This window comes from Diabrotica virgifera, chromosome 6 (assembly GCF_917563875.1).
Source record: "Diabrotica virgifera virgifera chromosome 6, PGI_DIABVI_V3a".
Lineage (NCBI taxonomy): Eukaryota > Metazoa > Arthropoda > Insecta > Coleoptera > Chrysomelidae > Diabrotica > Diabrotica virgifera.
In genome coordinates, this window is record NC_065448.1 from 11821757 (window position 1) to 11841829 (window position 20073).

The 20073-nt window shown below is 30.8% G+C and overlaps 1 protein-coding gene across 7 annotated transcripts in view; it reads right to left on the bottom strand.

Annotated features, from left to right (window-relative positions):
• LOC114332415 (uncharacterized) overlaps positions 1-20073 on the bottom strand; it is a 434915-nt gene that overhangs the window by 227492 nt on the left and 187350 nt on the right. The window contains exon 1 of one of the 7 annotated variants that reach the window (XM_050653306.1): positions 5426-5715. The exons of 5 other annotated variants lie outside the window; for them this stretch is intronic. The gene's annotated coding sequence lies outside the window, so the exon portion shown is untranslated. Of the gene's footprint in view, positions 1-5425; positions 5716-20073 lie in introns of those variants that run through there. One more of the 7 variants, XM_050653302.1, reaches the window with a different exon arrangement.

Sequence of the window (20073 nt, forward strand, 5' to 3'; positions counted from 1 at the left end):
TTTTTAAACACTTTAAAAAAGTTATAAAGGGTTTTCCCCAAAAAGTGGTTAATTTTTTGGATATTTCACGTCGAAATATTCTATTTGAAATTTGGTGAATATGAATCTATTTTTCATTGGCTATAACACTGGTTCTACGAGATCCAGAGACTAACGTGTACACCTTTTTTTTTACTTTGTTATAGGCTATCTTTTTGATAAGAAAGTTTTTTCAACAAAATACTTACTTTTTGAGTTATTTGCGAAAAACCGTCTAAAAATGTGGTTATTTTGTTGAAAAATGAACATATTCACCCGCAAATAACTCGAAAAGTGTTGACTTGGCGAAAAAGCTCTATAGAACAAAAGTTACTTAAAATTAGTCAGTTTACCCATTTCCGGACTTATTTTGGACATATATTTTTTCACCCCCTAAAGGGGGTGAAAGTCACCCCCAGGGCAAAAGCACACATCGGCACAATATCACTTTTTTTCTTTGACATGTAAGCTATACGTATGCCAAATTTCATGTCAATCCAAACGGTTCTTTAAAATTTAGAGCAAAAACCGTGAAAGAATGTACACAATTTTCTTAGTCTACCTCAATTTTGGACATAAATTCTCAAAACAGATATCAATTTTGGTACAATTACCGAAAAATTTAATTATGTTATTTACTATTAAAGGCTACCGGAATAATTAAATGTAATAGAGAATGTCCAATAAGTACGTCCTTTTAACTATTTATTAAATATATTTTAATTAGATGTTTAGACTAAAAGTAACAAAATTAGGTTTTTTAAGTTATTGCTTAGTGCGTCACAGCAATAATATTTCTGAGAAAAACGCATAAATCTGTGGTATTTTAATGTACTTTGGACAATTTCTCGATAAATAATAAGTACTATCACATTAACTGTGAGAAATGTATTTTGATGTTTTTAGTGTTTTGACTTTCAAACAGAAAATGTTTGTCGTGTTACGAAAACAAAAAAACATTTTCGTATTTGGTCTTATTGCTCATAAATACATCAGTTCCGGGTTAAATACACAAATAATTGAATTTCAGAATTCGGAAATAATATTTGAGTTCAAATTATTTACTGTGTTATTGTATGCGTTTCCTAGAAGTTCTTCCTGTTTGTCCAATGTAACTTGTAGATCATTTGTGAAGTTAAATAATAAACAGAAAAATTTCAAGTCAGAGAATGAGTACGACAAGGAGATCCGATGTTATCAATGTGATTTAATGTAGTATGGGAAATGGTAATAAAAGAGGGTTATATCATAAAAAAACATTAATGTTTGGCATTTGCAGAGCGAGTTCGCTCCGCTTCGTTCAGGTATATTTTAGAAGGGTATGAATTGGCTCCCGCATGAATGCGGGTAGGCTCTCATATAATCGCGGAAACATTAGACATTGTTGCCAAATCGTGTAATATTTATACTGCTTAGGAAATTTACATAGTGATATAGACTTTTTATAGGAAAATTATACTTTTAGACAAATACTTTTAGAGTTTGTTTTAGTTCAACATTGGCATATGTGGCAATTTTAACACAAATTATCGGTGTCGGCCGGTATGCGCTCGACCGTTTTGCGCTCTTACCTGAAATCGGCCGGTTTGCGCTCTACACTCTAATACCCGAAAGTTAAGTTAGGACCGAAGGGTTAGGTCTTCCTCCTTTCCCATAGATATTTCTAGGAAGGTACCTGTTTCTAACAAAAAGAGAAAATTTGAAAGAAGTGACAACGCTGGGTGATATTTTCGACATGTTTAGATAAAATAAATTTTGTCTATGGGAGCCAATTCGGACTCTACCTTTTTTAGTTCAGGTAAAATTCTTACCATTGGGAGCGAACTCGACCCCGTCCTTTGCAGATGATGTAGTAATTCTGTGCAGAAACAAAGAATTAAAAAATAGAGTGTAACAACTAGAAAAGGTAACCAGAGAAGAAGAAGGACTCTACATAAACGAAACAAAGACTAAGTATATGGAATGAACGGAGAAGTAATTTGAACAGGGACAATATTTATTTAATAATAAGAATGGATGAAGGAAGTATTTTACGAGTAAATACTTTACGAGTATTAGCCAATGATTTTGCTTATTTATTTTTATATATATATATATATATATATATATATATATATATATATATATATATATATATATTTAATAACCTCGAAAATTTTAAAACCAATGGGCAAATACATAACATGAATACTAGATGTAAAGATACCTTGGGTGCCCCAATGTCTAGGGGAAATATATATTGCAGGTCCCTGAGTATAATGGGACAAAGACTCTATAATAGATTACCAACGCATATAAAATTGTGTAAGAGCCTGACAAGCTTTAAACTAAATTTAAAGGAATTTCTGATGACACATACTTTTTATTCGGTTGAAGAATTTCTTCAATTTTAAATGTATTTTCATTGTTAGCTTGTGTAATGAAATTGTTTATTTGTTTGTTATATTTACTTAATGTATTACTTTTGACTAATTCTATACAGACTCTGTCTGTCTAAAAGAAAATAAAGTATTTATTTATTTAATTGGAGTTACTGTGTTTTACCATATGGCAGCCGTATGGAGTAAATAGGTACAATAGATGATTGTTTCTCTGCCGTTTGATAATAAAAATCGCGATCTTGTACCACTAGTGTGGTTTGGTTTTCCTAGGAAATTGTAGATTGACGTTTATCTTAAAAATCATGTAAATAAATAAAATGTATACCAAACAAAAGTTTTAAGATAAAATCTTTATAATTGTATATGTTACAGTTCAAGTTGATTCTCAGTTAGAGTTGACTCCAACTAGTTGGAGTCAACTCCAACTAAAACGTAAAACGTTTAAAAGTAATTTTAAACAGTGTAAAATTATTTTGCAAAACATGTCGATTTTTTGCTTACTTATAAACAATTAGAATAACTTTTTAACCGTTACCCGTAGAAAAATTATTTTTTCATATTTAGAAAGACTGAATTTTTATACACATTTAGAAAGAAAAACTATTGTCCTAGGACAATAGGGAACTTGCACATTTTTTTTGTTCAGTTTTGTATAAAAATAAGATTTCCAAAATTTCACGCTTCAAAAACTCATAATAACTTAGAAGTACAAATTTAAAGTCTTCGGTATCTTAAAATAGGTCAAACGGCCCGTGACGTCACTCAGTTTAACTATATGGTTCCGTTTATGGTTATAATTAGGTATATTCTTCTTCTTCTTCTTCTTTAGTTTATTGGCCTCCACCTATTTTAGTATACCTCGTCCCGAAATAAAGGAAAATATTTATATTCTATTAACATTTATCGTATGTCATTGTAATAACATATACCAGTTTGTTGACATTGGAGTTTGATATAGTTATTGAAGGAAAGGAAAGAAGGTTTACTACGGAAAATAAAACCATTTTGTAAAAGTACAGTTTTCTATGAATAGTTCAAACGATCAAAACACTTGTAACGTCAAATAAATGTATTTTCTACTGACGTTTATAACGTCTAATTTAAAATTCTATTTACTTTGTTGGAAAAATGTAAATGTACAAACGAATGACGTCACGACGCGTTTTAGGCCACCTGTTTTAATTAATTTGAATTTTTAATCGCCTATTATATTTTGACTGCAAAAGTTGATAAAAACATTCATTCTAAGCAAAAAATGTTCTATACATTTTTTTGATAAAATTAATACTTTTCGATTTATTCGCTATCGAAAGTGTTAGTTTTATATAGAAAAAATCAATGTTTTTCGATATATACTCATTTACCATTCACTCAATTTTTGCCGTAGAAAAATTTTTTTCAAACCACGTTCTTGGGAATTAAATAACCTACAATTTCATATAAAAACATTTTTTGGTATATCTGATGCTAATCTTTCTATTTTGAAGAAAATGGCATTTTTTACCAAACTACAAAAAGTCGTTATTCGCTTTTAACTCTAGTTTTTTAAAAACTAATCATTCTAAGCCAGTCAAACTTTTAAAATCTATTAATAATACATAAATAAAGAAGAAAAGGCCAATGACTAAAATCAAAGCTAACTTACATTATTATGCTTCCAATTGGATTTCTTTTTTTTTGAATTTTTGAATTTTTTTGATTTTTTACCGTAACCTTTTTAATTTTTATCTTAGAAAGTTTGTTAAAAAATAATTTTGTAGGTTTTTACAAGATCTATAAGACTATTAATACCAAATCCTTTTAAAATCCTGTCGCAAAAAGTGGTGACTTTGAAAGGGTTGGTAAAGGTGATTTTTGCATGTTATTACAAGTTTTAATTGTCAATAGCTCACTCAATTTTTACCGTACAGAAATTTTTTGCAAACTATGTTCTTGGGAATTAAATAAGCTACAATTTTATATTTAAATATTTTTTTGTATCTCTAATGATAATCTTTCTATTCTGAAGAAAAGGGAATTTTTTACCAAACTTCAAAAATTCGATATTTGCTTTTGACTCCATTTTTTTAAAAACTAATCATTCTAAACCAGTTAAACACTTCTAGAACCTATTAATAATACATAAGTAAAGAAGACGAAATAAGGTCAATGACTAATTTTAATCAGGGTGGCGATTAGGGGTTTGCTTTCGATCACTTTTTCGCTGAAAAATATAGGGTCTGACATTCTTTTCATTATAAGCCACCTAAATTTTGAGCTAAAGACTTTTTTTATTTCTGAAGATAGATATTTTTAAATACTTCAAATTAGTTTAAACAAGTGATCCTCGAAAAATGCATAGTTTTCCCGTCTTTTGACTTTGAAACTACAATATTTAGCATTTGCCGAAGAAGACCTACATATAATAAAGTATAGCTCGATTACTATTGGTCTTAAAGAAAATTAAAAAAAACGGTTTTGTAGATTTTTTTTAAAAGGTACATTTTTGTTAAGCAAAGTTGTTTTGATAAAACAAAAACTTTTTGAGTTACTTGCAGAAAACTGATTAAAAACATTAATTTTTTTAATATAAAACTAACATTTTCGATAGCGAATAAATAGAAAACTATTAATTTTATCAAAAAAATGTATAGAACATTTTTTGCTTAGAATGAATGTTTTTACCAACTTTTGCGGTCAAAATATAATAAAAAATTTTCACCCCCGACATGGGGTGGCAACCACCCCCATGGTAAAAGCGCCTTTTGGCATCATATAGATTTTGATCCTTGGACTATCCACTACTTATTCTCAAATTTTCGAGCAAATCGATCTATTCTGTAAAAATTGGGAGGTTTTCTCCTATTTTAATCTTCATTACTTGAACTACAGGCTTTAAATGCAAATTCGTACATCAGGGACATTATTTTGTTGTTGCCAATTTTTGTTTGGTTGATAGTTTATACAAATATGTAAGATCTAAGGTACTGTTCGTATTGATCATACTATGGATCTGTAAAAAAATTAATGAATATAAAAACACTTACTTAAATCATAAGTATCACAGAAATTTAACTATCACAGATAATAATCTATCCAAAACGTGCATCACTACAACTCACAAGTCTCGATTAAAAGAAAAACACAACGCGACTTTTACAGAACTTTTGGCGTTCACCTCGTATAACGTTTTCCAGCTCGTCGCACTCTCAGCTGTGAAGGATCAGCGTAGACTGACTTCAAATTTGAAAACAAGTGAGCGGCGCGATATCGCGCAATTCCACAATGTGTTACAGTTAAACAGTTATACAAACAGTGTTGTTGACGTCCTGTGGAGTGTGCGCCAAATTTTGAAAAAATTAATTCAACATTTTTGTTGTTTTTTTTTTCGAATCGCAAAGAAGCCGATCGCGTGGGGTCACCAATGGAAGCGCTGGCTCCACCTCTACGACGTTGGGGGATGGAGAGGTCACGTGACGGTGTTAGATAACATCCTTGTTTGGTTTTGGTTTTCACTTTGTTTACTTTATTTATTATTGAATTAAATGAGTATTAATTTAAAACACGAAGTCCTTTAAAAAAATTGTGGTTTAAAACCACATAGAGGCCACAAAAAGGAAAGTTCCAATATTTGGTGGATGTCCCCCCCTAGTCCCGTCGCCAGTGGGGGTACAACGGCCTCCTTAATTAAAATGGACTTACCCAAGTTTTTTTATGTATTTTGACCCGTAGAACACGAATTTTTTGGGTAACAGTCGATCTGATGTCGATAAGATTGTTATAAACAAAGAACTTGAGGAATCACATAATAGCGATTTTTCGCAAAACAAAATATTTTTTTGTATTTTTTGGGCCATTCTAAGCAAAAAATGTTTTATAAGATTTTTCGTAGGATGCATAGTTTTCGACATAAACGCGATTGAATTTTCAAAAAATCGAAAAATTGCAATTTTTGAACCCGCATAACTTTTGATTGAAAAATAAAGCAATTCTGCTTACCGCATTTGAAAGTTCAAGTCAAATGCTATCGGTTTTGATTACTTTCATTGCTAAAAATTATTGTTTATTGTTAAACAAAGCTATAAACACATAGTGATTGAATAATGTTTTCAATGCATTTCTAACTTGAAATCGAACGAGTAGGCGCGCATACAGACAATTTAACGTATAGTAGATTACGTACATTAAAACGCATGCATTGGGCACGGGCTTTGTTTAACAAATGAAAACTGAATTTTTAGCAACGCAAATAATCAAAACCGATCGAATTTGACTTGAACTTTCAAATGCAGTAAGCATAATTTCTATTTTATTTTTGAAGTTATACTTCTTTACCGGCGATAGAGGGTAAATTTTTATATGGGAAAACCTAGCGACCGGGCGCATGCGCATTATAACTTTGTTCTGATTGGATGTTCAAATGACATGTCAAAAATTATTCAATATGACGGCTGTGGCACAGCTGTAGTTAGATTATTTATGGTTGTTGCGTTTTAAAATTTGTGTGAAAAGAAACAACAAACAAAAGTTAGTTAATAGTTATACTGCCTTTTTAAATAGTTTTCATATACCTATATTTTTGGACTTTTGGACTATTTTGGACAAGGAAAACTCATTCTAATTTGGTAAGTAGTTTTTATTATAATCATATTGTAATTATACATTTGGATTAGGTTGAAATACATACATTTATTTTCTCAAGAATGCGGATTTTAGAGAGAAATCCCAAATTAGGTTCGATTTTTATTTTTAAATTATGATTTTTTGGCGTAGATTTATTTATCTAGTAGGTATGTAATGCTTTGATTTACATACTTGATTTGATTACCAACAAAAGTTCTACCAATCTTCATCTAATATATTGTTTTCTTACTGTTTTGTTATATTTTTATATTTTCTTCCACAAAATTTGAACTACATAATTTAATTTTCAAAACAAGTGTCAAACAGTAAAACGTTCAGTTACCGTATTTTTCCACATGATAAATAATGTGGGATTGGACGAGTGAGTCTACGCTTCGATTACGAGTCAAAGCGGCCGAAATTCACGGGTTCAATTCCCGATGCAAGTTTTATTTTTTTATTTTTTTATGCATGTTATGATTGTAAGTATATTTGTTATATAATCTTTTTTTAGAAAATGCGTATTTAAAATTTTTGCCAACAATTATTATCGTTCAGAAATCATTTTTTCTTTGTGGCATTTTTCAATGTGTTTGTGTGCGTTTTATTCTTTTATTTTTTTAAATTTTTGGTATTGTCTTAAAGATCACATAATATGTAGTAGAAGTATAACTTCTTACGTGCGTACAAAGTACACACACATTCTTGTTTAATCAAAAGTTATTCGGGTTCAAAAATTGCATTTTTCGATTTTTTGAAAGTTCAACCGCGTTTATCTCGAAAAGTATGCATTCTACGAAAAAACTTGTAAGATCATTTTTTGCTGAGAATCACCCACAAAATACAAAAACATGTTTTGTTTTGCGAAAAATCGCTGTTATGTAATTCCTCAAGTTCTTTGTTTATAACAATCTTATCTTATATCAAAATACATAAAAAATTTTTTGAGTAAGTCCATCTGAATTAAGGAGGCCGTTGTACCCCACCTGGCGACAGGACTACTCGTCAAGATAGGCAAAATGTTCTCACTAACAAAATTCATTTTTTTTTAAATTCGTTAACGTTCTGTGTGATTAATAAATCAGACTCGGCACAGTTCTAGCCCACCGCCTCCCTATAACCCCAAAAACGTCATTTTTTTCTTTTATTTTTTTTTCGGTGGTTTGTAATCAATTTATAAATTTAAAAAAATTCGGACACAGTTACGGTTCTTACAAAACTTGTCTATTTTGGTAGACCCGTAAGTTGAGTGTACATAACCAGCTCAAAATGCTTTTTTTTCGAAAAAAGCTAACTTTGCATTTTTGGAGATGGCTGTAGGTCTATTTCCTTTTACTTTGTTTATTTCATCAAAAACTATATTTCTAATTTTTCTCAGACTTTTCCATAAGACTCTTTAAAAACACGAAAAGCTGTTTTTTTTTTGGAGGTTTTGGGTGATTTTCTCCATTAAATAGACTTAAAAATAGATCAAAAATGGAGGTTTTTTTATAGACTATGCTATATAACTTGAAGTGACCGAGTCCTCTAGGACATCTTGGACATTACTGGGCTAAATATCTTTAAACCTCCAAAAAACATAGTTTTTCAAGGTTTTTTGAGGTTTTTGCGATTTTTGACGAGATTAGTCATATTTGTTGAGATCGATACAACCTGAATAAATGTTTGAAGTTATACTTCTTTACGCGCGATGAGGGTGAATTTTTATATGTTAAAACCAGGCGCATACGCATCACCCAGGCGCATACGCGCATTATAACTTTGTTCTGATTGGATGTTCAAATGACATGTCAAAAATTATCCAATATGGCAGCTGTAGGACAGCTGTGGTTTGGAGGAAAAGGTAAAGGTAAACAAATGTATAATATATTAGTTTTATTGTTGTGAGGACAGAAACAAAACAGTTTATAATATTGTAGTGACTTTTAAATAGTTTTTAAAAGCAACAGGTACGTAATATTTGTTAATGTATCATGGGTATAAACCTACCTGTTTGATCTTCCAAAATACATAGTATGTAATAATGTAATACTTTTATTTATATAATTTGATTACCATCAATATTCACCTAATATATTGTTTTCTTACTATATGTTTTGTTGTATTTTTTTTCAATTCTAAAGTCCACTTTACATCAACAATAATTGAATAAGAAATTGACAACAAGTTATTCAAGGTCAAATTTGGCTTATACAAAACACAATTCTACATCCAATTTTGCCGTGAATAAAAAGAAAATAAAGAAATTTGACAAAATAAAACATATCCAATTGTTCTATTTCATCAAATTCCTTCATTTTCTTTTACAAACCATACATTTTGTACTCGTCAAATTTGGCCTTGAATAACTTTGTCAATTTCTTGTTCAATTTATTGTTGATGTAAAGTGCACTTAAATCATTTCAATTCAAAATTAAAATAATTTGATCAATTTTCAAAATATCACAAGTTTAATGACGTTCTACACCTTCGGCAAAGAATTAAGGATTTGCATGAAATTTTAGTATGTTATAGTTTACTTCAAAAAACTAAGACTGGATTTTTTAAAAAATGTTTTACCGTGCCGTTTAATTACTATTAAGGGTCAAAGTTAAGTTTTAACATGGGCTCTTATGGGAATTCTTAAAAAGTTAATAACTTTTGACCCAAATTTACGATTTTTAATTATTTGTGCTTAAATTAAAGGTATTTTTGTAAGGAATAACATATTAAAAAATGAGGATTGTTTATCGTACCATTATTAAATAAAAGTGAAATTACTGTTTCGAAATTTAACAAAGTTGGTAGTAGTGAGATCAGCTGCACTCATAATTATATCCGAAACGTACGTGTCAATCACATGACCTCGGTGGTCTAGTTGTTGAGCGTTCGGTCAGAGTTCGAAACGTCCCGGGTTCCAATCCTCTACGATTATTTTTTTTTTTAGTTGTTTTAATAAAAATTTTTTGAAAGTGGTAGATAAGAAAGTTAGTTTAATATTTAAATAGAATACAATTACTTCGTTAAAATTATATAATAGAAGTATAACTTCTTACGTGCGTACAAAGTACACACACATTCTTTTTTTAATCTTTTTTACGTTTAATGTGTTTAAAAAATAAGTCTCAGCGCAATTTTAGACCGCACCCCCTTTGCTCATAAAACGAAATGCTTTCGTTTTCTTTTCCAGTGAGTTGCAATAAATTTAAAAATTAAAAAAAAATCGCACACGTTTACACTTGAGGTTTTGAAATACTTGAGGTTTTTACAAAACTTCATTTGTCCAAACGTCCATTTGTCATAAATCCGTAGGTTGAGTGTACATAACCTAAAAATACTTTTTCTTTTTCGAAAAAAACTTTTTTGGAGATGGTTGCAGATCTTTTTTTCCATTTTGTGTATTTTGTCAAAAAATATAGGTTCTGATTTTTTCCATATTTTTTCGAAAGTGTCCCTACTTCAAAAATCCCAAAATTTGTTTTTTAGGGGTTTTGTGAGATTTTCTCCATTTTATATACTTCAAAATACATCAGATCAAGGTTTTTCTTGTAGGTTATATTATAATTTTAATTCCACAATGTGTTAAACAGTTACAAACAGTGTTGTTGACGTCCTGTGGAGTGTGCGCCAAATTTTGAAAAAATTAATTCAACATTTTTGTTGTTTTTTTTTTCGAATCGCCAAGAAGCCGATCGCGTGGGGTCACCAATGGAAGCGCTGGCTCCACCTCTACGACGTTGGGGGATGGAGAGGTCACGTGACGGTGTTAGATAACATCCTTGTTTGGTTTTGGTTTTCACTTTGTTTACTTTATTTATTATTGAATTAAATGAGTATTAATTTAAAACACGAAGTCCTTTAAAAAAATTGTGGTTTAAAACCACATAGAAACCAGAATAAGGAAAGTTTCAAATATTTGGTGGATGCCCCCCTTTAAGATAGACAAAATGCTCTCACTCTCAGAATTCAATTTTTTTCTTTTTTACGTTTTGTGTGACCGCCTCCCTCTAACCCCAAAAACATATTTTTTTTCGGTTGAAAATTTTCAAAAACTGCACAAGCGTAGTTGTGGCATTTACAAAACTTTTTATATTTTTTTATAGACCTGTAGATTGAGCCGATAACCTAAAAACGCTAGACGGAAGGGCCGCCCGAGAACTTTATCGTACCGATCTATTATCGTTATTGTACTAGATACTGGCATTCTATAAAAATAACAAAGTTACTCGTTATTTTGATATTTTAGAGACACCTTGTAAACTTCAAAATATTTTATGGTTCTACGCATCATTAATTCCTGCAAATATTATAAAAAAATTTTGTAAAATTTTCAATAGATTTTGAGAAAAAATTCGATGCCATATTTCGGTGACACACTATATATTATTGCATAAATCAATAGAATATTAGTCATAGTTTCATTTCAAATTAGTTCATTTTTCTGAGAAATTAATAGTTTACATGATATTTGCATTTCATTATATTTCTATTACGCCAGTCAATGCTCGAGAGTAAGAACAAGATATTACCTCCGAATTCTATCCTACTGCATGGATTTTAATGAAATTTTGGGAATAGCCTCTACTTATCTCCTAATTCAAAGTCTATTCTATATACTATGGCGCTTTCATCATGGGGGAGGTTCCCACCCCTTCTCGGGGTGAAACATTTTTATTTTCGAATTACATGGAGAAAAAGATTTTTAAGAAAATTTAAAAATGCGCTCTATAATTTAATCTTATTTTTTTTTCAAAAACCTTTCATTTTAACCCCATCTAACTTTTTGAACGTAGAAATAACACTATATTAATAGGTATTGTAGAAGAAAAACGATGCATTTAAATTCTGGTGGATGAGGAGTTAAATATACTACTAATTTTTCCTTAAAGTATATTAGTCATACATACATTTTTTTGGACCATATCTCGCTTAGTGTGAATGTAATCGACATGTAACGGTGCTCGTTTTAAAGGCCTTTTCAAACACTACAAAAGGCGTTGGTAACACGATATACCTACAACCTACCGTTCCTCTGTTATTTCAAATTGAATACACCAATTTGAGCATGCACCAAAAAACAAACTCTACACCTACCATATTATCTCTTTTTGTATTATAAATAGAAGATTTACGAAGGAACGAATCTCTTTGTTTTTTTTATAATCTAAAAAATGTTTTATATAGATTTTTTTAGTCCGATGCATAGTTTTTAAGGTATTCACAAAAAACCGTCCGAAAAGTTGTCATTTTTCAATGAAAATGGCCAATTTTCAACTACGCATAACTAAAAAAAAAGTATAGACCAGTGTTTGCTTAGAAATAGGTTCTCTAGCCACTTCCGTGATTATTTTGACCAAAAAATTTTCCACCCCCTTGAAGGGGTGGGAACCGCCCCCAAGATAAAAGCGCGATAGTATATAGGGTAGACTTTGTTTCTTGAGCTATCCCTACTTACTGTGAAAATATCAAGTACATCGATGTAGTAGGATGGAATTCAGAGCCAAATACCCTCATTGGCTGCCCTATATCTGCAATGATCGCGTGAAGAGGACACACACAAGATTATAGCAAAATTTCTATTTACTGTAACTTTTCGAGTTTTTGAGCTAAAATAACGAATTTTATATCATTAAAAACGTAATTTTTTATTATTTTAAAATATGTAAAAATATACAGGGCATGACTAAAAAATTAAGATTTTTTTCATTTCCGGTTCAACCGGAAGCCATATTTTGGGTAAAAATTATTGTGATAATAGATAATAAAGTACCATATATGTCTGCCAAATTTCAAATTTTAGTTTCTATTACAGAGGAAGTTACGGGCACTCGAATATTTTTTTATAAAAAATTCATAACTCCCCTCATATGGGGAGTTAAGAAATCTGACGAATGTCATTCAATTTATCGATAGAATATTAAAAATATATCAAAAAATAAACAAATTCCTTGGAGCCATTTTTGAGGAAATCTAGTTCAAAGTTATGTCAAATTTTGACCCCTTAAATATAGACAACCCAGGCTTATCTTCAGGCTATATAACGGCTTATCAAATTAAACTTATCTTAAATAAGTTTTTAGATAGATAAAGAAATGTGCCGGGTGGGCGGTCGGTCATGTTGGCCGCCATTTTGAATTTGGAAATGTCAAATTCAGTATTTCTATTCACCTATCGATGAGCTAACTTGAGTTAAATTTCATTCGTTTCGGTCAAAATTAGCAAAAATGGGCCCTAAATAACCCCCCTATTTCGGCCCCCATTGAGAGATTTTTTTTAAAAGCTTAGTTTCTCGACAAAATTCTTTTAAACTTACTCATACCGAATTTCATCGAATACGTGCTTTTTAGACTCAGGGGGACTCAAAACGCCGAAAAAGAGTGAAATCTGAAATTTTTTTTTGCACGATTCTATAACTTTATCTATTTCTATTATACTACGTATGTAGTACGATAAAGTAAAAAGGATTTTATCGGAAAAAGCGTATAATTTTTTTTTTGGGAGATGACTGCAGTTATATTTTTCTTTATTTTGTGTATTTTATTAAAAAAGATTTCTAAATTTTTTTCAGATTTTTCCGTAAGGTGCGCTTTCAAAAAAATACGAAAAACTAGTTTTTTAGACGTTTTGTGAGATTTTCTCCATTTTATAGGCTTTAAAATAGATCAGATCAAGGTTTTTTATAGGTTATAGATATATAATTTGAAGTAACTGAGTCCTCTAGGACCTAGGAGATTCAAATATTTGGGAAAACACTTTAAACCACCCAAAACCATGTGTTTTCCAGGTTTTTTAGTGTTTTTGAGGGGGATAATTTGTTTTGAGATCGATACAACCTGAATAATTTTTTCAATTTTTTTACGTTTTATTCGTTTAAACATCACGATTTCAATAGATAAAAATTTATGAACTTTTGAATGTTGATTAAATACATACTATACTGACCCCCTCTGTGGCTCAGTGGTAAGAGCGCCTAACATTTGGATCGAAAGTTTCGAATGGTAGTGAGTTCGAATCCCACCAGGGTCAGGAATTTTTTCATTTATTATAAATTAATAAATGAAAATAGTTTCTGTCCTTGTGGGATCGATACTCACCGGAGGGACCGCAGACGTTCGGATACAATTAGCGTCTCTTTGCAAAGACAATGACGTCGACTTTGCAAAGTAACAAGACACTTACTCAACACACACACTACACATTACACCTGAGTTAGTGATAATTTATACAATTACGTGGCTAAAGGTTCTAGTTCTAAACCAAGGCCAGAATCAGAGAAAAAAAAACATAGTATACTGTCAAATATTTCAAACATAACTTACACTTTACAGAAACAACTTTATTCAACCACTCAAAATTTTGCCTTTTTGATACAAAACTACTTAACTTTTTCTCTCTGTTAATGTGATATTAATTTTCTTTACGTATTTAAGTGTTGTCCGATAGATTTTTGAAAACTATTGAAAACGCGCTTTTCAGTTTTTCGATCCGATGTAAGTTTCGCGAAATGTGTCACCGTTCTGCTGCTTTTAGCACACCCGGTATATATTTCTGAATTATTTACAAACAATATCGTTATCATAAAAATAAAAGCAAAGTTAGTATGATATATTAGGTATCAATCTGTTAATCATAATCATAATAGTTAGTTTTGAACTACATTCATTTTGAGTTTTAATTCGATGTTTACGATAAACAATAATTATGAGTTGGTGGCGCCAAAACATCATTTCACAATAAATCAATAATATTCAGTGCCAGCCAGTGAGGCGGTAACGGGGTACACACTGTTTAGATGACTATAACAAACGAAATATATCGGCGGGTGTAATTTCCTAACCAAAATAATCTTTTGCCTGCGTTTATAAGGGTATGTCATAATTCATAATCCCACAGGTATTTTCCTCACCAAGACCAAAATGGTTATTTCAGTTATTTCAGGTAGATTTTACTAAAAGGCATTCAATTGAATTATTTATCTACTATTAAATTACAGTAGGTACCTATAATTATAATAATTAATTAATTAATTATAGTATTTTATTTTTAGTCACAATTGGAATTTTGACAAAAATGGCATGTTTAATAGAAACTGATCGCGGTAAACCTTATGCGGTATTGGTATTTGAAAATTTTATTTTTTATAAAGTGAAAGTTTTAAAAAGTGAAGAAGTATTTTGGAGGATAAAACAACTTGTAGTGCGAAATTTTTTACTATTGGTGCAACTTTTACAATATCTAGGAGTAGCCGACAACATAATCACGAACCAGATTATCAGAAGTTAGATCGAAAAATTGTTTCTAACTATTGTAAACGTAAAGCCGAAGAGAATTGAAAAACCAGCAAAAATTATACGCCAAGCACTTGCAGCTAATTTGTCTGAAACAATTACTACGATTGTTGTCAGTTACATAAGAAAAAATATATAATTATCGACGTTTAAAAAACAAATTATTGGTGTATAAAGTACCTTAAAACCAATATGGACATATGGTGTACAACTATGAACAGTACAATATATGAACTATGGTGTACAAACAAAGAGATATTGGAACGCTTTCAGTCGAAGGTACTACGGACCATAACAAATGCACCTTGGTTTATACCTAACAGAGAAATCAGAGACGATCTTCAAGTAGCCACAGTAAAGGAGACAGTGAGTGAATACAGCAGCCGCTATTTGGTAAAATTAGAAAACCACCCTAATAATCTTGCACTAAACCTGCTGGATAATAGTGAGCAGACTCGGAGACTGAGGAGGCACAAACCACTGGAGCTACCACATAGGTTCTAAGCAGCAATGAAGTGAAGTGTCGTGCAGTGCAGTGCAGTGAACTACTTACCCTTTCAGGGCACAGTTCAATAATTTAAGAGGCTAGTGGAGTTTTTGTTATCACTGGATAACAAATCCAAATTTATACTTACACCCCTTTGAACAAACAACTAACATGCTTATAATTTTTTTGTTTATTGATTGCATGTAGTGAATAACTTAAATAAAAAAAAAATTATCGACGAAAAATGATGCCTGGTCGACTTCCTTCCAATATTGATGAGGTTCAAGAATTTATGACGGGTGTGCTCAAAAAACAACCAAGAGGGAAAATTTTCTCTTTATAAACTGTGTCAAAAGTAGGATAATTATATTTAGTTGTGAAACAAATATAAGACTTTTAGCCACATTGAATTTTATTATATGGATGGCACATTGCAATTATTCATTATTCATGGGCTAATTAATGGGCATTATATTTCTTTATTATACTGTTTACTGCCAAACAAAAAAACAGAAATTTACAACAATATTTTTTATTTGTTAAAATCAGAAATTTTTAAAGCTCTCAAAATTGAGTTTAATGCTAGTAAAATTTTTGAAGATTTTGAAAAGGAATGCATTCATTGAAATGTGTCCGAACACTGAAATACATGGTTGTAAATTTCACCTACACTAAGCTTGGTATAGAAATGTCTTGGTCTGTTGATTTAATATCAGAATATAAAAATGATTCTGAAAGAGGCAAGTGGTTCAAACATACTTTTGGCCTTACATATAAAACCAGAAGACGTATCAGATTGTTTTGTGTTTGATTTAATGTCATGCAAACCAGGAAAGGGAGCGTTCAAGTATTACGTAACGCACCTTGGGGGGAGAGGAGGGGGGTCAAAAATCTTCTAAAACTGCGTTACGTAATACTTGAACGCCCCCAAATGAAATTTAAGATAGATATGTTGATTATTTAGTTTAAACTTATATAGACGAAAATGCCATATTCTCCCCATATTTGTGGACAGAGGCAAATTCTTCTGTTATTCGTATTACGAATGCTTGCGAATCTTTTCATTCGCATTTTAATTTATCGTTTTGTAATACGCATCCATCCATATATATTTTTTTTGAAAAAATTAAAGAATTTCAGGTAGATACGTATGTTAAAATTTAAAGTTTGCATATTGCAAAATCGATCAAAGATAAACAAGGTAAACTGAAATTGAAAAATGTAGTAAATTTATTAATAAGATATCAGTCTAATCAAATGACTAGAATGGATTTTGTAAAGTGTCTGTCTTATTATAGTAAATATGTATTAAATAATAATTTATACGTCTTGCATATTATCTATATTATAAACTATTATTATAATCTAAGGAAATTAATGTCTTGTATTCGGATTTCGGTTGCTTTCATAATAGACATTCTTAAATTAAACCTCTATTTTTATTTTATTACCTGAGTGAGTTGGTGAGGAAAATACCTACCGGATTAATAGGAACCTTTAAATTTGGTGAGGAAAATACCTGTCGGATTATATGTTTTTACTGGTTGGTGAGGAATTTACCTCCGCCTTAATACAGGAGTGAAAGTTTTCAACTTAATAAAATATAAAATAATATTAAATTAAAAACTTTATTGGGACCATTTCCTTGTTACACATCCGTGGCTTCTAAAAATGGAAGCCAATCAGATGCTGGAGCTGGAAAGATGAGGGAATTCTATAATTTGAAATTCATGTCCCATCTGTCCAGCGCGGAAAAATGCCAACGAAAATGGAACCCTACGTACTCAGATGGGAGTAATACATACCAATAAAAATAAAAATGAATAACTATTTTCATCTAATTACAATACGAAGCCAAAAGCGTCTTAAGCCAAGCCGCATACCAAAGAAACATGAAGCGAAAAACATGAAACATGAAACGAAAAACATGTTCCATGAAAAGAAAACACTGCTAAACAAATCTCAAAGTCCGCCTACCAATGAAACGAGTGTGATTCATGCTCATGACACATTTTTATTTTCGGAGAGTTTAATAAATGGCCGGACATATATTTGTTTAGCAGTGGTTTATTTCCATGAAACGTAATTTACGTTTCATGTTTCTTTGATGTGCGGCCTGCCTAAGGCGGGTTCTCAATTGTCAGTTTCGCTGACGCAGTCTAACTGATTCAGTGATACTGAACAAATAATGAACATGAGAACACATTTTCATTTTAAATGATCAGTACATTGAAATTTCAGTTAACGTGAAAACCAGTTCCACTTTTTATCATTTTGACTGATCATTCTCTCATGATGGTATTGGCTTTTTGTATTTTTGGAGTAATTTTTTGCAGAATCTCTTGAAATTTGTCTTCGTTGATTCTTAAGTGGTTTGTATATGAATCACAATCTTCCGAAGCTAATTCTTTCAATATAGTTTCACTAGCACCCCGTTTATTTCTGCGCAATATCCAGGACCGGCCCACCATCTACGACGTTTTCTTTTCTTTTGATTCACTAGAATATTCTGTAATTTATTTCCTAATTGTAAACATACTTCGCGAAGAGCTGGTCTCAATTTTTTTTTAACCATTTTCATCACCACGATATAAAATGTTACTAACTGCATATAGTCTGGGCAGTTATCGGAGAATAGGCCATTTTTGGGAAAAGTTATTTACCAGCAATTTTATTGCTGGAATCGAATCTTATGATTGTATATATTAATAATATAGGTATGCAAAGTCCGCAGATAGTGTGCTACTTTTTTTATAAACAAAATGGCTTCCGAAAATCGTGTTCTTTTCAATTTTTGCTCTATAACTCCAAAGATTTTAACTTTACACCAAAAACACCCAAATAAAAATCACCGTAATTAAATTCTGCATAGAGACGTGTTTTTTTCGATTTACTTCGACGAAAATTTTCCCCGGAAAATGTGGGTTTTTCCATCAAAATCTTTAATTTTCAACTAAAATTTTAGATAAGTAATTGTTTATCAATAATTAAATAACTTGGTAGTATAAAAGCTCTTTTTGTACAGATTATAATTCCAGAAGCCGATGGAAATTAAATGAACAGTTTAGCAACAATTGAATTGTTAGTTAAAAATTTACGGTCGCTATAATAACCACAATAATTATGATACATAAGAATAACTATGATTTTTGTATAAAAAGACTCTGTACCTATCTAAGAATTGAAATTGGACTATCTAAGCGGCCTCAGGAATTTTTTAAAATTATAAACAATTTTTTGGCTTATATACAAATAGAATATCTCGGGAAATATTAAATTAAATTAAATCATGAAAACGGTATTGGAAAAAGCGGCGGAACGCTTCTTTTAAAAGAAAAAACGTTTAATTGTGATGAGTGGTTTCTGAGATACAACCGGTCAAAGTTGACCGGCATTTACGGCAAAGATATAAACAATAGGATAATAATTTTCGAACCATCACCTTTTTATTTTTATCCTCTTTCGTCACACCAATTTTCATATCTTTAAAATAATCATAACATATATTATTATAATAAAAACTATCGATATTACGAGGGAAAATTGCCAAAAATAGCAAAATTCCAATCAAAAATTAGGTTGGAGAAAATGTAATCTCAAAGTTCAAAATCGGTATACGTTAAAAAAAAAGCATTTTCTCGGCTTCCCATGGAGCAATTTTCTTCATTCTTTTTTTGTTCCCAAGTAACTCGAGTAGAGCCATCTAACTAACGCATGAGAAGTCAAAAAATTGTTTATAATTTTAAAATTTTCCTGAGGCCGCTTAAATAGTCCAATTTCAATTCTATAAAGTATATTAGATACGTACAGTGTCTTTTTATACAAAAATCATAGTTATTCTTATGTATCATAATTATTGTGGTTATTATAGCGACCGCAAATTTTTATTTCATGGTTATAATAAACATGACAATAATAAAAAGTCACATTCTAATGTTTTGACAGTTCTCTTACGTCAAAAATTTTGACCTACGTAATATCGGTTTTGTAGTAAAAATACTATAGTTACATAGTTTAATGACATATGGATCAGAGAATTGGGTAATAACCAAACTAAACAGCTCCAAAATTACAGCAAACGAAATGTTGAGTAACAAGACTAGATCCTACAAGAAATTAGGAGATAAAAAGAAAAATGGCAGTAGGACAGGATATACTAAAATATATTGAAGAGCACATTATATTCGGTATGGACAAGTGAGAAGATCCGATCGACCAAGGTGGATATCAAAGATCTCGTAGTGGAGCCCAATAGGAAAGAGAAAAATAAGCACATCGTGAAGATCATGGAGGGATGAAGCGGACGAGTCTATGGAAA